Genomic DNA, 15,179 nt, shown 5'->3' on the forward strand with positions numbered 1-15,179 from the left:
ATGGTAGTTTTGATTTGTATTTCTCTATATTAATCAGTGACATTGAGTATTTTTTCATGTGCCTGTTGGCCATCTGTATATACTTCTTGGAAAAATGTCTATTGAGGTCTTTTGCCCACTTTTACATTGGGTTGCTGGCTTTTTTTTGCTGTTGAGTTGTATCAGTTGTCTGCATATTTTAGAGATTAAGCCCTTATCTGTTGCATCGTTTGAAACTATTTTCTCCCATTCTATAAGTTGTCTTTTTTTTTAATGGTTTCCTTTGATGTGTAAAAGATTGCCAGTTTGCTTAGGTGTATTTTTGCTTTTATTTCTGTTGCTTTGGGTGACTGACCTGAGAAAACATTTGTAAGGTTGATATCAGAGAATGTTTTGCCTATATTCTCTTCTAGGAGTTTAATGATGTCCTGTCTTATATTTAAGTCTTTCAGCCATTTTGAGTTTATTTTTGTGCATGGTGTGAGGGTGTGTTCCAGTTTCATTGATTAACATGCACCTGTCCAGTTTTCCCAGCAACGCTTACTGAAAAGACTGTCTTTTTCCCATTTTATGTTCTTGCCTCTTTTTTCAAAGATTAATTGACCGTAGGTGTCTGGGTTTATTTCTGGGTTGTCTATTCTGTTCCATTTGTCTGTATGTCTGTTTTGGTATCAGTACCACACTGTCTTGATGACTGTGGCTTTGTACAATTGCCTGAAGTCTGGGAGAGTTATGCCTCCTGCTTGGTTTTTGTTCCTCAGGATTGTTTTGGCAATTCTGGGTCTTTTGTGGCTCCATATACATTTTTGGATTGTTTGTTCTAGTTCTGTGAAAAATATCATGGGTAATTTGATAGGGATTGCATTGAATCTGTAGATTGCTTTGGGTAGTATGGCCATTTTTACAATATTCATTTTTCCAACCCAGGAGCATGGAATATCTTTCCATTTCTTCGGATCTTTTTCATTTCCTTAATTAATGTTTTATAGTTCTCAGCATATAAGTCTTTCACCTCCTTGGTCAGGTTTATTCCCAGGTATTTGATATTATGGGGTGCAGTTTTACAAGGTATTGTATTTTCATATTCCTTTTCTAATATTTCATTGTTAGTATACAGAAATGCCACTGATTTCTGAATGTTAATCTTATATCCTGCTACTTTGCTGAATTTGTTGATCAGTTCAAGTATAAACTCTAGCTTATAATTTATTACTGAAGAAAGCATGATGAAGGTTGACAATAACCAAAAAGAAAGAACAACTGGAAAACATGGACACTGTAAAGCCCCTTTGAGAATAATTTGAGAAAGTAACTAGGCTAATGTGAAAACAGTCATAAACTTACATCATTAATGATGTTATAAATGCTGTTAAAAATTAATACTAAGAATTCAAAATATTACACTACAAAGACTCAGTTAACTACTACTTAAGTTTAAAAAGATAAAAGTAGATATGATTTATTTAGCAGATGACGTAGATAACTAGGAGTGGGACCTGGATCTGGTTCTATGTGCTCATAGCTTTGACACTGAGAGGATCAGAGCCTATGCAGAGGTTGGCATATCACCTCAGCATGTGGAATAGGAACAATGACAAATGAGGATGCTGGGATAAGAGGGAAATACAATAAGCAGATTCATTTCGAGGTACAGGCAACTTACCATTGTCTAACGTCAGTAACAGCATCAGTTACTATGTCAGGGCTTAGGAACCAGGCATGTGTTCTGGATTGGAAAAGTTCCAGGCAGGAGTTTCAGCACAGGTAAATAAGCAGAGACTCAGTCATCAGAATAAAGATTCAAGTGAGAATAAGGAAAAAGCTGAGTTATTAGAACATAGCTATGGGTCACTGCAGGGGTGACTTATGTTTAGTCTCACCCTAGTCAGAGCTCCAGGTATCCCTCTAGGATGTGAAAAAAATGTGCTGAATCTGCAGGTGGTTTTCAAGGAATTCCAGCTGTGTAGGAAGTGATGCTTCAGCCTTGAGAATTTTACTTGACTGTGAATTCAATATAAGCTTATTCTTGACACCTAGGAATATAATGCAGTTGTTACCTTCATGTAAGAGTACAGTGTCATGATCAAAAAGAGTGGTCTAAAAAGTGCTGAATTGTGCTTAGTTCTGGATATAAAGTTTTATGAGGGATAGGAACAAATTTACTAGCTTAAGATATTAGGCATGTAATGTAAAGAGTGAAGCTGACTGAGAACTGAAAGGAGAAAGGAAGATAGGAAGGAAGGGAGAAATGGAGAAAAAGCGAAGGGACAAATAGAGGGGGGAGGGAGAAAGAGAGAAAAACAGAAAAAGAAAGAGCAAGATCTTAATGGCAACTGCCATTTGGCCTCCCTCAGGCTGTAAGAACAGATGAACCCTGTGGTGCATGACCTAGTTAAAGGGCTACTACTCCAGGGGCCTTTGATCTTAGGACCTTCAAATATTTACCAAAATGTGAGAAATATTAATAATTATGTGATATCTTCTTATTTTTAATCTTGGCAATTGATTTTTTTAAACTATGTGTGGGCCTAGAAAAATATTCTGCAAACATGTGCCCTCAATCTGGAACTCTTCCTCAGGGTAGCAGCTAGAAAAATGCCAGTCATGACTTTCCTTGCAACAATCACAGGAATGTTTAGTCCAGACAAGCCATGAGGCATACTTCGAATATGTCCAAGACTACTATGTGGAAAATGTACTGGTTTTTATTTGAAAAGTAGAATTAGGACTAATGAGGCAGCTTTTAGTAAAATGTAATTATGGACTTTCTAATGATTAGAGCTGTTTTGGCTCTGAAATATCAGACCATCTTCTCCTTCAGGGCATGCTACACTTGGATAAATATTTACTGAAGGAATAAATGAACCTTTGAACTGGGTTGCAAGGTAAGAATTGAATGCTTTTCTAGGACATTGAAGGACATCAGTTTTCCATTCTTCGATGATGTATAGATCTTTAAGTTTGTCAATAACAGCATCCAGGAATGTGAAGAATTGGACTTGTTAGATATGTATTCTCCATCATTCCCCTTTATTTAAAATAGATGTGGCAAACAGATTTCCAAGCTAACTTCTTATAGTGATGACGTTTTTTAAAGAAAAAATTATTATTTTTTTTGTTTTTTGCTTTGCTTTGCTCAGTTAGTTTTGAGTTTGCTCCTTGATCTTTGTTTTTTCAGGCCACACCCACGGCATATGGAAATTCCCAGGTTAGTGGTCAAATTGGAGCTACAGCTGCCAGTCTACACCACAGCCACAGCAACATGGATCCAAACTGCATCTGTGACCTACAGCACAGCTCACATCCACGCCGGCTAACTGGCTCACTGAGCAAGGTCAGGGATCGAACCCGCATCTTCATAGATATTAGTCAGATTAGTTTCCGCTGCGCGACAACACGCCACAACGGAACACCTGCTCCTTGATCTTTTACAGATGGCTCACAAATGAGAAGCATCATGAATCTGTGGTGGAAATTACAGGATTGAAAACTGATAGAAATGGGTTAAAATCATGAGTCCTCCTTTTGTGATTTAACTAATTTCTGTGAGCCTTAGTTTTCTCATCTACAAAATATTTAGCTTTTCTTCCATTTTCTTTTTCTGGCTGCCTCTGCTGCACATGGAAATTCATGGGTCAGGGATCAAGTCCAAGCTGGAGCTGCAACCTACACCACAGCTGCATCAACGCCAGATCCTCAACCCATTGCACCAGAGTGGGAACTCCCTACTTTTTTTTGTAAACTATATTTAGTGTTCACACCCATAATAGAATATAAGCATTTACTAGTATTTAGGATTGAAGGAATTATGGGAACCAAACCATATAAATGACTGGTCCATATTTGCCCTAATGTTTGAGATTCACATTTATAGCTAATTCAAATTCACATTCAAATAATACTATAGTGCTTAATGGGTAATGCAAATACCAAGAACAAAGTATTCCCATTTCCTCACACTCTTTCCTTAAACCATGGCTATCATCCATTTTACTTATCCACAAGCTAAAATCATCAAATACATTGTTGTTACAATTTTGAACAAACTGCTATCTATTAGATCAATTAGAAATAGAAAAATAAGATACTTTGTTACCTTTACTTACCTCTTCTCTAATATTCTTCCTTTTTTCATGTAGGTTTTGAGTTTCTTACCTGAATAAGGTGCTTTCTCTCTGAAGAACTTCTTTTTAATATTCCTTGCAGGCAAATCTGCTGGCAACAAATTTTGTGAATTTTTGAGAAAGTATTTCTGCTTCATTTTTAAAAAAACATTTAAGAATGCAAACTTTTAAAAGATTTTTTTAGAAGTTTTAGGTTCATGGTAAAATTGAGGTGAAGATACAGAGATTTCCCAAATACCCTATCCTCACAACCTTCCCTATTATCAATATCCCCCACCAGAATGGTACATTTGTTACAACTGGTGAGCCTACTTTGACACATCATAATCACCATAGTATTCTCTTTTACCTTGAGAGGTAATTTTGTTGGATACAGAATCTTAGGTTGGTGTTTTTGTTTTTTTTCCTCTTAACATCTTAAATATTTTACTCATTCTATTCTTGCTTGCATAATTTCTATGATTTCTGAAGAGAAGCCCAATCTAATTCTTATCCCTGTTTCTCTATAGGCAATGTAGGTTTTTTTTCTCCTCTGGCTTCTTTCAAGACTTTTTGTCTTTGATTTTTTCAAGTTTGAATATTTTGAGTTTAGGTATAGAATTTTTGTTATTTTACCTTTTTTTTTTGGTGGTTTTTTGAACTTCCTATATCTATGATTTGGTATCTCATTAATTTGGGAAAATTCTAAGCCACTATTTTTTCAAAAATATCTTCTACTTTTTCTCTCTTCTTCTTTTTGGTATTTTCATTATACATATGTTATATCTTTTATCATTGTCCCTCTGTTATTGTTTATTCTGTTCCATCTTCTTAAAAAAAATTTCCTTTGTGTGTCAGTTTTGGAGGTTTCTGTTGACATATCGTCAAGTTCACTGATTCTTTTCACAGCTGTATACAGTCTACTGATGAGTCCATCAAAAGTATTCTTCATTTCTGTTACAGTCTTTTGATCGCTACCATTTCCTTTTGGTTCTTTTTTAGAATTTTCATCTTTCTGCTTACTGTACCTATCTAGTCCTACATGTTGTCCATTTTTTTCCAGTAGACCCCTTAGAGATTAATCATAGTTATTTAAAATGTCTAGTGTGATAATTTCAAAGTCTCCATTGTCTGGCTTTGGTTCTAATATTTACTTTGACTCTCAGAGTGAATTCTTTGTCTTTATCGCGCCTTGTGATTTTCTTGGTGAAATCCAGACATGACTATCCTGTAAAAGAAATGAGGAAGATAGACCTTTGGAGTGAGGTTTTTTTATCTCTCTGTCTATGGTTTAGGTTGTATGTATGTTTGCTCCAGCTATAGTTTCAGAGGCTAACATTTCACTTAGTGTCCATGTTTTTGCCTTTCCTGTGATTTTGCATTTTTCTAGAGATTTCCTTTTGGAGTCTGAGATCTGAAATTCTCTTATCTGTATTCTTGTTATTATATAGGAGCAACCCTATTGATATGGTGGTAGGTGTGGGACAGGGAACATGATCTATAGTACCATAATTCGGTCTTATTATTATTATTTTTTTTAGTGTGTCTCAGTTGGGTATTTCCTTTCCTCAATGTCAAGGGTTAGAGTTGGGTATTTCCCTTCTTCAGGTTGGACAGACTCTGGTAAAACCCCAATCAGTTAGACTTTGGTAAAAGAGTTTCTCTGAAGCCAGGAACACAGAGCTCTGAAAATATATCAAAATGATTACTTTCCCCTCCCCCGATGGAAGCATGAAGTAATTTTTCTCAAATCTTCACAGAAACCTAATAGGGCAACTAGAGGTAAAAAAAAATCATGAAAACATGCCCTTTCTCCACCAAGAATGGGCCACCTTTAAGTTTTTAACTCTCCAATACACCTCTAGCAATTCATCAATTATAATTTAAAGTTTTCCTACTGATACTGGCTCTCCTGCAGGGTTTTATTCCTGTGTTTCGGCTTCTGGTAAGTAGTGATTCTCTGTATCTGCCTGTCTGTCTTTCCAGTTTTCAAGCTGAGATCTCAATTCTCTGATGTATTTAAGAAGAGTTTTTGATTTTCAGGTTATGCAGCATTTCTGACATCTGGATGAGCGTGATGACTCCAAAACTCTTTACATGTTGGATCAGAAATCGGAAGTCAACAATATGCAACAAATATTGTACCTCTTCTCCTTTATTTTATTTTTTTTCTTTTTACCTTTATCATATATATAATTATTTTATTGTTGAAAGTCTAGCCTTTTGTTGCTTTAAATAAAATTCTACTATTTGTAAAAAAAATTTCTTTTAGATGTGCTTAAGAAGTCCCAATTAAATGCATTTTTGACACATATGTATTAAACTGTGTATTTTGTTATTGAAATAATAAAATGAAAATGCATGTATAGGTTGTTTGTGTGGGAATTCTTAGTCTTCACTGTGTAGGAAAGTGTCTCATTATTTGAATAATACCATTTGCACAACTAGTGCCTGCAAATAGTAAGTCACAAGCTAGAATACAGTATACAAAAGCTATTGTTTCATGATGGAAAATTCCTTTGCCAAAAAGGAAGAGCTTTGTAGCCCAAAACACAAGGTTATACACAGACGCATTTCCCCTCTCACACAATTGGAGGAGTACAATAACATTATTTATGTTTTGCTTGTATTTGTTATTTATTTTTCATGAGTTAGCTCCCTATAATTTGTGACATAACTTTATCTTTCATCTTGGAGTTGTATTTTCTAATTCTGAGTCTACCTAGTAAACTTTGTATTATCCAAAGTCTACCTTCTCAGTTCAGAGTTAAAAGAAAAAATAAATCTTTAAATCTCACTTGGTGAAAAGCAGCAGGTGCTGTATTGTTTGCTAAGCCCATCCATCTCTTGAGGGGTTACAGATTCTGTCTCAGATCCCATGATGTCTCCTTTCTGCATAATCAATAAATATGGCTTCTATTGATGTGTGTGTTCTGATAAAACCAGATCATAGTGTGTGTATTCAAGATTGATATCATATGTCAAGTATCTTTAGCACAGAATTATGTCTGGAATAATAGCTCTACTGAGCTGATACACTAATTTTCTTCACATTAAACCTTTTTTTCTCCTCTTGCAAGCATTCATTTCATCAGTAGAAGCCTGCCACATTTAAATATTTCACTTGACTTCCTATTACTTATTGAAATGGTATGAAATTGTTTCCTAAACGACTTATTCTGGTCTCCTTCATACTGGTATGGTAAAAATATGCCCTCTGTATAAATTCCATACACGTCCTAAAGAATAAATTGTCCTCCTTATTTTGGGGCTGTCAGTTCTGTTTAAAGAATGTAGTAGGAAAACGGGTTGTGTTAATCCAATGTACCTTTCTAGTGGAAAGTCTCCTGAGGCATCTGTTCTAAGACCAAGGAAATGTTTAAAGGCTTTAAATCTGATTTTTCAGACAGTTGTACTAATTTAACTAAAAGGGTTACAGGAGGAGATGGGGGAAAAAATCTATAAAGTGTATGGTTGACATTGAAAAAGAAACTGGATATTTTCTCCTTAGCTTCATAGCAGTGAATGACATAAATTATGATAATGTTCCCAGATTCAATAAGGATAGATGTAAGAATTGGAAAGCTTATTTCTAGATTTATAGGAGCAAATGAATATAAATGGATAGTAATTTGGATACTTATGTGCATTCATGTATATATTGGTGTGAACAATATACACTTATTCATGTATGTGTTACACACACATACTAAGTGTAATTAATTTATATATTTCGGTTGAAAATGGTCTTAAAAATTAAGAGTTATGTGTAAGTAAACAGTTAACAATTTATTTCCGTATTTAAACAAAGCCAAAAACTGATTGAGTTTTCAAAATATGAAATATTTCAATAGAAAATTAACAATGCAGTTAGTTATTATACAGATGGCTAAAACAATTTGGCTTTTTATGGTCATAAAATTGGCATAGAAATAAATTGTTTGTGTTTTATTTTCATAAAATGCATCGTGCAATGAGAGCAGACCGTTTGGAATGAGATTAATCTTCTTAATGCCTGCAGTAGAGGAAAGAATAAATTATATATATAGAGAGAAGAGGAAGCAGGAGTAGGGAGAGGAGGAAACAGAAGAAAACTATACAATTCATAAAAAGAGGAAGAATTTCTGAGGCTGTTTTGGGATTTAATCAATGGACTCCTACTCCTTAGTTGGACTGGGTGATCCATTGTTTTCCCACTTCTTTCCTTCAGCTGAACAATTATTTATACCTGGATCATTGCCACCTGGCTCCTGTGACAGGTCAAGGAGGGACTCAAAGTCCTGGAGGAGGCAAGCTATGATTTTAACAGGGCCAGCTTTAGGGTTCTGGAGCAAAGGAGAGGAGCAAAAATGATCTGTAGCCAATCGGGTCATGATTGCTATTTGGTCTTTATTAAAAATACACCCTAACACTCTGAATCAACTAGCCAAAGATATTCATTTTCTTTTTTTCAAATAAGATTTTTCAAACATAAATCTAGAATTTAAGCAACTTATTAATAGTACAGAATGAGGACTGCTTTGACAGGAAGAAAAAAGTTCCTCAAATACGGAATCAAGGAGATACCTAATCTAACATGCAGTATAAGAAAGTTTATAAAAGGGCCAGGTATAAAATAACAGACATTATAGGCATTATATAATGCCAAAATTCCAGCAGAGTATAAGCAAAGGAACCCAAACAGGATACATTGCATCTTGTAGCCAATAATCACGTCCATTTGTCCAAGGAGATATTTGATTTGCAAACATATGTATCAGAATATTGTACAACTAGCTATGCAAGTAAGAAAAATAGAATGAACATTAATTGAATGCCCTCTTATGTAAAATTAAATCCAAACAACAAATCTACCTGGCTAGTATTATTATTCCCAATTTTCTATAGAGGAACCTATAAAAATGGCTTCCAGTGTAGCTAGATTCCAGGGTCTGTACCAAATGGTTGTACGTTTTTACTTCCACCATAGCTGGTGAGAAATACTATATTAGAGATAAAAGATTTTAGCATATTTTGCGTTTAATTCTATACAAATACAAAAAAAGGAAAAGCAAACATACAAAGAAGGTTTTGAAAGACTCTTTACTGTTTGGAGGAGTCCAGATCAGCCCAATATGTCCAATAAATTCTTTTAAATAGGCTGCTTCATAGCCACAGACATAGGTCACTTTATCAGACAATTATGTGACTGTCCAACAAAATCACCTTCTTAAACATTCCAATATGTTGTTTAGAAAAAGATATGAAGTGTGATGTTAAGTATTAAAATACTTAAAAGCATGCCTGCACTTCTTTGGTGAATGGACGTGCCATTAATGAAGGTATATAAACTTCAGTAAATAAGAGCAGAGTGTGTGAGGAGAGATTTACTTGAAGTGAAATACTCTGCCCTCAAAGGGTTAAATGTTAACAAAGTTAAAAAGCAGAAATCAGGCTCCTATTAGTCTTGAACACTAATCTTGTTGACGGGTGAAGTGTTTCCTTATTTTATCCATATTTATTATATTGAAGGTCGGTTATATGGTGGTGACTAATGACCAAACATCTGGACCTAGTGACCCTTAAAATCCTCCAGCCATTGCTGTTCACAATTAAATACCACATGAACTAAAATGATATTTGGGCTTGACCAGGACAAATTAGTGTGGCAAAGCTAAAGAAACAACCTTGCCTTTAGTCTTGTAGAAATCAGAGCCTATAGAAATTTTAAAATAAAAAATGAAATTTTTTTATAAGCCTTGCAGGTCTCATCTTCATTTTGGAGCTAGGAAAAGTAAAATGAATATGTTCAGGAGAAAATGAGTATTCTGGTGAATTGATCATAATCGATATGAAGAAATTTTACCTACCTCCTGGAATTTTGATTGAGCTGTGGAAAATGGGATTACTTCAGGTTAAATAATTGGCAAACCTCATTTCCAGAGTAATTAATTTTATCTGCAGACAGATAGCTAGAGGGAAAGAAAGGCAAATGTCATCATCATGATAAGAATTATTCACTGAAGATGAATGAATTTGTCATCTTGCAGGTAGAAGGGCAGGGAGGTGACAACAATAAAGATGGAATTGTCCAGACGGAAAGACAAAAGAGAAAGTGATTTATACAAGAATCTCCAAGGTTTTGTAAGTATCAAACAGAAGGTCCTCAAAGAAAGTTCTGTTTGAGCTCTATAAAGTTTGCCTAGTTTCTCTTCTCTGACTAAGAAAGGAGGTAGAAAGCTGCTGGTTGACAAAAGCATGGAACTCATCTGCTCTGAGTCTGTCAAAGATGAAGACTACATGATTGGACTTGGATATTAAATTCAAATGTATCTTCTATTGAATGAGCAGAAACGTGTAACTGGGTGGTATAAAATCTTTCATAAAAAAAGAACACAGGCTAAAGTCACTAATCATGTCAAGACATAGCCTCTTCTGATGAACCTATGCCTATCTAAATTAAAAGCACAAAAATACAGACAGAACACAGACCCACTAAACTTCTAGGTGATGTTCCTAATGTTACTGAACTACAGAATGAATCATTATGCAGCAGATACTAAATAATCATATACAGTTGATGCTTGACAACACAGATTTTAAAATGCACAGGTCTAGGGTCACTTATTGCAGATTTTTTTTTTTCCCAACAGTGAATACTACAGCACTACATGATTTGCAGTTGATCCTCTGATGAGGAATCATAGATACAGACGGCCAACTAAGTTACACACTGATTTTCTGCTGCACAGAGGGTGGGAGCTTCTAATCCCCACATTGTCAAGGGGACACTGTATATCAAACTAGAATGGCACATTTTCAAAGATAAACCTATAGAACCAGAAGATATAAGCGAGTGACTCAAGAAAGCTGATATTCTTGGAAAAATCAGAGACAAACAAATGTATATAGTAATTAATAAGGTTGCTTCAAATATATGTTTGAATAAATATTATGGAACTAGAGTAAAACTTCTCAAGTTATAACATGTCAAAAAATAATACATTTTAGACAATACATTCAAAAAATGTGTGTGCAAATATATTTAATATTCAGAATAGGTAGAAAATATCCAAAATAAAACCACATGTGAAAAATATATGATAGAGTTAAACTTGGACCAAGTTGAAAAATTTACAGCTTTACACACTATTGCTCTTAATATGATATAAAATAATGTAAAATTAAATTAAGCATTTAACAAGATAGAAATACACTGCAAAGTAAGCCTAAGGAAAAAATAATGAAAGGTACAAATAGAGCTAAAAGCAGTAATAAATTAAGAAATTGAAAAATCAAGTGAAGAACCAAATTTTGCAGATAAATTAATTTTTAAGAAATAAAAGGAGAAAAGATAGTTGCAATCATGAAAAAATGCAAGAGTAAAAAGGTAAAAAACACAGGTAATTAGAACAATTTTTAGTGTTCTATTCTGCAAAAATTCAGTTTAAAAAATGCAGAAATCTGGAAGAAATGGAAGATTTTCTGTAACAAAAATAAAGTACATAAATAACTAAAGAAACAAAACAGCAACAATACCAAAGTGCTCCTAGAAAAGAGAAAACCTGAACAAACTTTTAACCATGGAAACAAATTACCACTGAACTTTGTAATTTTCCAGTGTCAGGCTTAGACAATTAAGGTAACTTTTCTTTTTTAATCCTTGAAGGAACAGATAATGCTGATCTTATTTCGTGTGTTCTATAACATGGAGACTTACTTGCCTAGTAAGTACCTCAGCATAACTTTGTCTATAAATTCATATACAAACAAATTAAAAACATTTAAAGAAAATCTATATCTGACAGTATCTTATATAATTTCTCCTGTTGTTCAATATCAGTTTTCAAGTAACAAAATAAATTCTAAAATATCCTTTATAGTCATCTGTCCTAACTCCCTCTTTTTTTTTTTTTTTTTTTTTTTTTTTTTTTTTTTTTTTTTGTCCTTTAGGGCTACACCCACAGCATATGGAGGTTCCCAGACTAGGAGGAGAATCAGACTTGTAGCCGCTGGCCTACACCACAGCCAAAGCAACATCAGATCCAAGCCTCGTCTGCGACCTACACCAGAGCTCACAGCAATGCCGGATCCTAAACCCACTGAGCGAGGCTAGGGATTGAACCTGTGTCCTCATGTATGCTAGTGAGATTCATTTCCACTGAGCCACAATGGGAATTCCCATCATAACCCTTGACTTTAAAGTATAGCAGTAATTCAGGAGTTCTAATCATTTTTCACAGCACATGCCATTTCTTTCCATCACAAGTTAGCTCAAATTTGTATAACATCCATAAATAGAAAGAAAGAAAGAAAGAAAGACTCCCAAGTGAGTACTCCTTCCTGCTAGAGGCTTCCATTTGGAGATTACACACATACGCAGAAACACACACACAACTGCATATGAATATGTGAAATCAATGATTATTGCATGAAGTTCAAAAGTCATTAAGTCAAATCAACTAATACTTGTTCAATACCCATCCCTCCCTCTCTGAGAAGTTTACAGTTTATAAGGAACCAACTGGAGAACATTTAAAAGTAATGAATCCTCAACAAGTATTTTTTTCACAGTAGAGATTATAAATAACATAGGAACAGAGATAAGAGAAATACCAAGTTATCTAATGAGGTCAATATCTTTAGTAAGAAGAAATAATGAACTTCCAGAATTTTAAATCACTGTTCTAAAGTAACTTAATTTTGATAAGGTAGTAAATCACACATTCAGAAGAGCACTGCGGTAAAAAAGCAAAAATTGTTCATGGGAAATAATTTCCAATATTTGAAATGTGGTTATATTTTCTCAATAAATGAGTTGAGCAGACACCATTTGTTGATAAGCATCATATGGGAGAATGGAGTGGTTTGCCATAGTCAGAAAGTAAATCAATCATAGGTTTGAAAATAGAATCCACATGTGCAGACTTGCAGAGCTGGTTGAGCCACTGGCCAACACTCTCTCATCACACTATATTAGCTCCATTCCTGTCCAGGGTAAGATTGTTAATGGTGAGTCTGATTATACCATGAAACTCAATCCCAAGGGAACTGATAGAGACGCCATCTCATGTGCCATTTAAAATACTTTAGGATCTGGAAGATACTATTTGGTGTTAAGAAGTAAATAAAGGACTTGATTATCCTGAGATATTTACTAAATCCATCCAACCTGAGTAAGCTAACTTAAGGATAATTTTAGGAATCATAAACTACTATGACCTAGCACGATGCAGTTCAATAATTTGAAAATAATTTTTACTTGGCAACATTTTTTGGGGGCGTAGGGCACGAAATTGTTGGTGTTTTGGGACTACAGTAAGAAATACATGTTTTCTTATAGTCCTCGACAATACTTAATTTTTTTCATTTATCCATTCATTTCCTCTTTAATCAGTAAGCAAACTGAATAGTCACTTTGTTCCAAGTCCTGTCATAGAATAGAAGAGGCTACATACCTACATCACACTGTAGTGACAGACACAAACATGATGCAAAAATGCAGACTCTTCTGGATGCAAACGATGAAAACTCAACCTAAATTAGCTGGGAGTAATGTCCATTAGCAAGAAAAGGTGGAACAGGGAGTTCCCATCGTGGCTCAGCAATTAACAAATTGGAATAGGAACTATGAGGTTGCAGGTTCGATCCCTGGCCTTGCTCAGTGGGTTAAGGATCCGGCGTTGCCATGAGCTGTGGTGTAGGTTGCAGATGCGTCTCGGATCCCATGTTGCTGTGGCTCTGGTGTAGGCCGGTGGCTACAGCTCCGTTTTGACCATATGCCGGGGGAGCAACCCAAGAAATGGCAAAAAGACAAAAAAAAAGAAAGAAAGAAAAAAAAAAGAGGTGGAACATCCAGTGGGTATAAATAGCTTGGCACTAAAATATTTTACTGTTCATTCTTTTCCTCTTGACTTCTTGGTTGTTCTTTATTTTTTAATAACTTCACTCTCAGGCATGCTTCCAATAAATGGTATCTAATACCACTCACAAATTCACATAATGCTTAGCAATTGCAATCTCAGAAAAGAGACCTCGTGTTTTGTTTGTTTTTTTCCAATTGTAAATATTAATTTTAAAGTGGAATCTGGTTTTTACTACTTAGTTATTTGTTTTTCCTCAGTTATTCACTGTGGCCAGAGGACTTTACTATTATGATGGGCTTGTGTGTCTATCCTGTGAGCAGGAAAGTGGAGTCAGTTCAACTTGAACCATAGGTACAAAAATGGGGAGAAATAATTTTCCAAAAAGTGGCTAGGAAGATAAAAAATATGATGTCCATTATGAATATTTTATTTTATTTATTTTTAGGGCCGCATCTGTCGCATATGGAATTTCCAGGCTAGAGGTCAAACTGGAGCTTCAGGCCTACACCACAGCTTGTGGCAATGTTGGGTCCTTAAACCACTGAGCAAGGCCAAGAATCGAACTGCATCCTTGTGGATGCTAGTCAGGTTCTTAACCAGATGAACCATAATGGGATCTCCTGTTATGAATTTTTTAAAAGACATATAACCTAGGTATTATTATAGAAATAGAGAAAAGCTTAATTAGAGCACAAAGGAATTAGTATCCAGTATTTTAGAGGGATGTAAGGTTTAAGAGATTAGGTAAACTTTAGCTTGAGTTCTAAAATATAAAAAAGATTTTTACTTTTTGTACTAATGTAGTAAAACATGATAGGAAGAAGAGAGACATTGAGTAAAATTATAGAAACATGAAAGAGCCTAGGAAGTGGTAAAGCTTTAATCCATAGGCAGAATGATCTCTATATAACTGTGTCTAGATCATTGCAGTTATTCAATAAAAGTTTGCTGGGTAAATACAAGTTGAACAATTTTCGAATCAAGTTGGGAAGAAGAATCAAGTATGAAATTAAGGAGAAGATAGAATGATCACCCCCCCAGCTTTGGGCATCTGACAATTATTTTGCAAAATTAAATGTGAGGACTGGAGTTCCTGTCATGGCTCAGTGGAAACAAATCTGACTAGTATCCATGAGGATGCAGTTTCGATCCCTAGCCCTGCTCAGTGGGTTAAGGATCTAGCACTGCCGTGAACTGTGGTGTTGGTCACAGACATGGCTTGAATCTGGTGTTGCTGTGACTATGGTGTAGG

At 34.9% G+C, this 15,179-nt stretch overlaps 1 long non-coding RNA gene across 1 annotated transcript in view; it reads right to left on the reverse strand.

Moving 5' to 3' along the window:
• Positions 1–298: 298 nt before the first annotated feature.
• The window catches only part of LOC110255496 (uncharacterized), a 714,189-nt gene continuing 699,308 nt past the window's right edge, over positions 299–15,179 (reverse strand). The window contains exons 5-6 of the long non-coding RNA XR_014816017.1: positions 9,932–10,033; positions 299–4,194 (exon numbers count right to left, since the gene is read on the reverse strand). This is a non-coding gene — a long non-coding RNA (uncharacterized LOC110255496). The remainder of the gene's footprint in view (positions 4,195–9,931; positions 10,034–15,179) is intronic.

Source organism: Sus scrofa, chromosome 9, assembly GCF_054392235.1.
Source record: "Sus scrofa isolate SSC_HxYL_T2T_F1_AM1 chromosome 9, Sscrofa_HxYL_maternal_Yorkshire_Landrace_v2.0, whole genome shotgun sequence".
NCBI lineage: Eukaryota > Metazoa > Chordata > Mammalia > Artiodactyla > Suidae > Sus > Sus scrofa.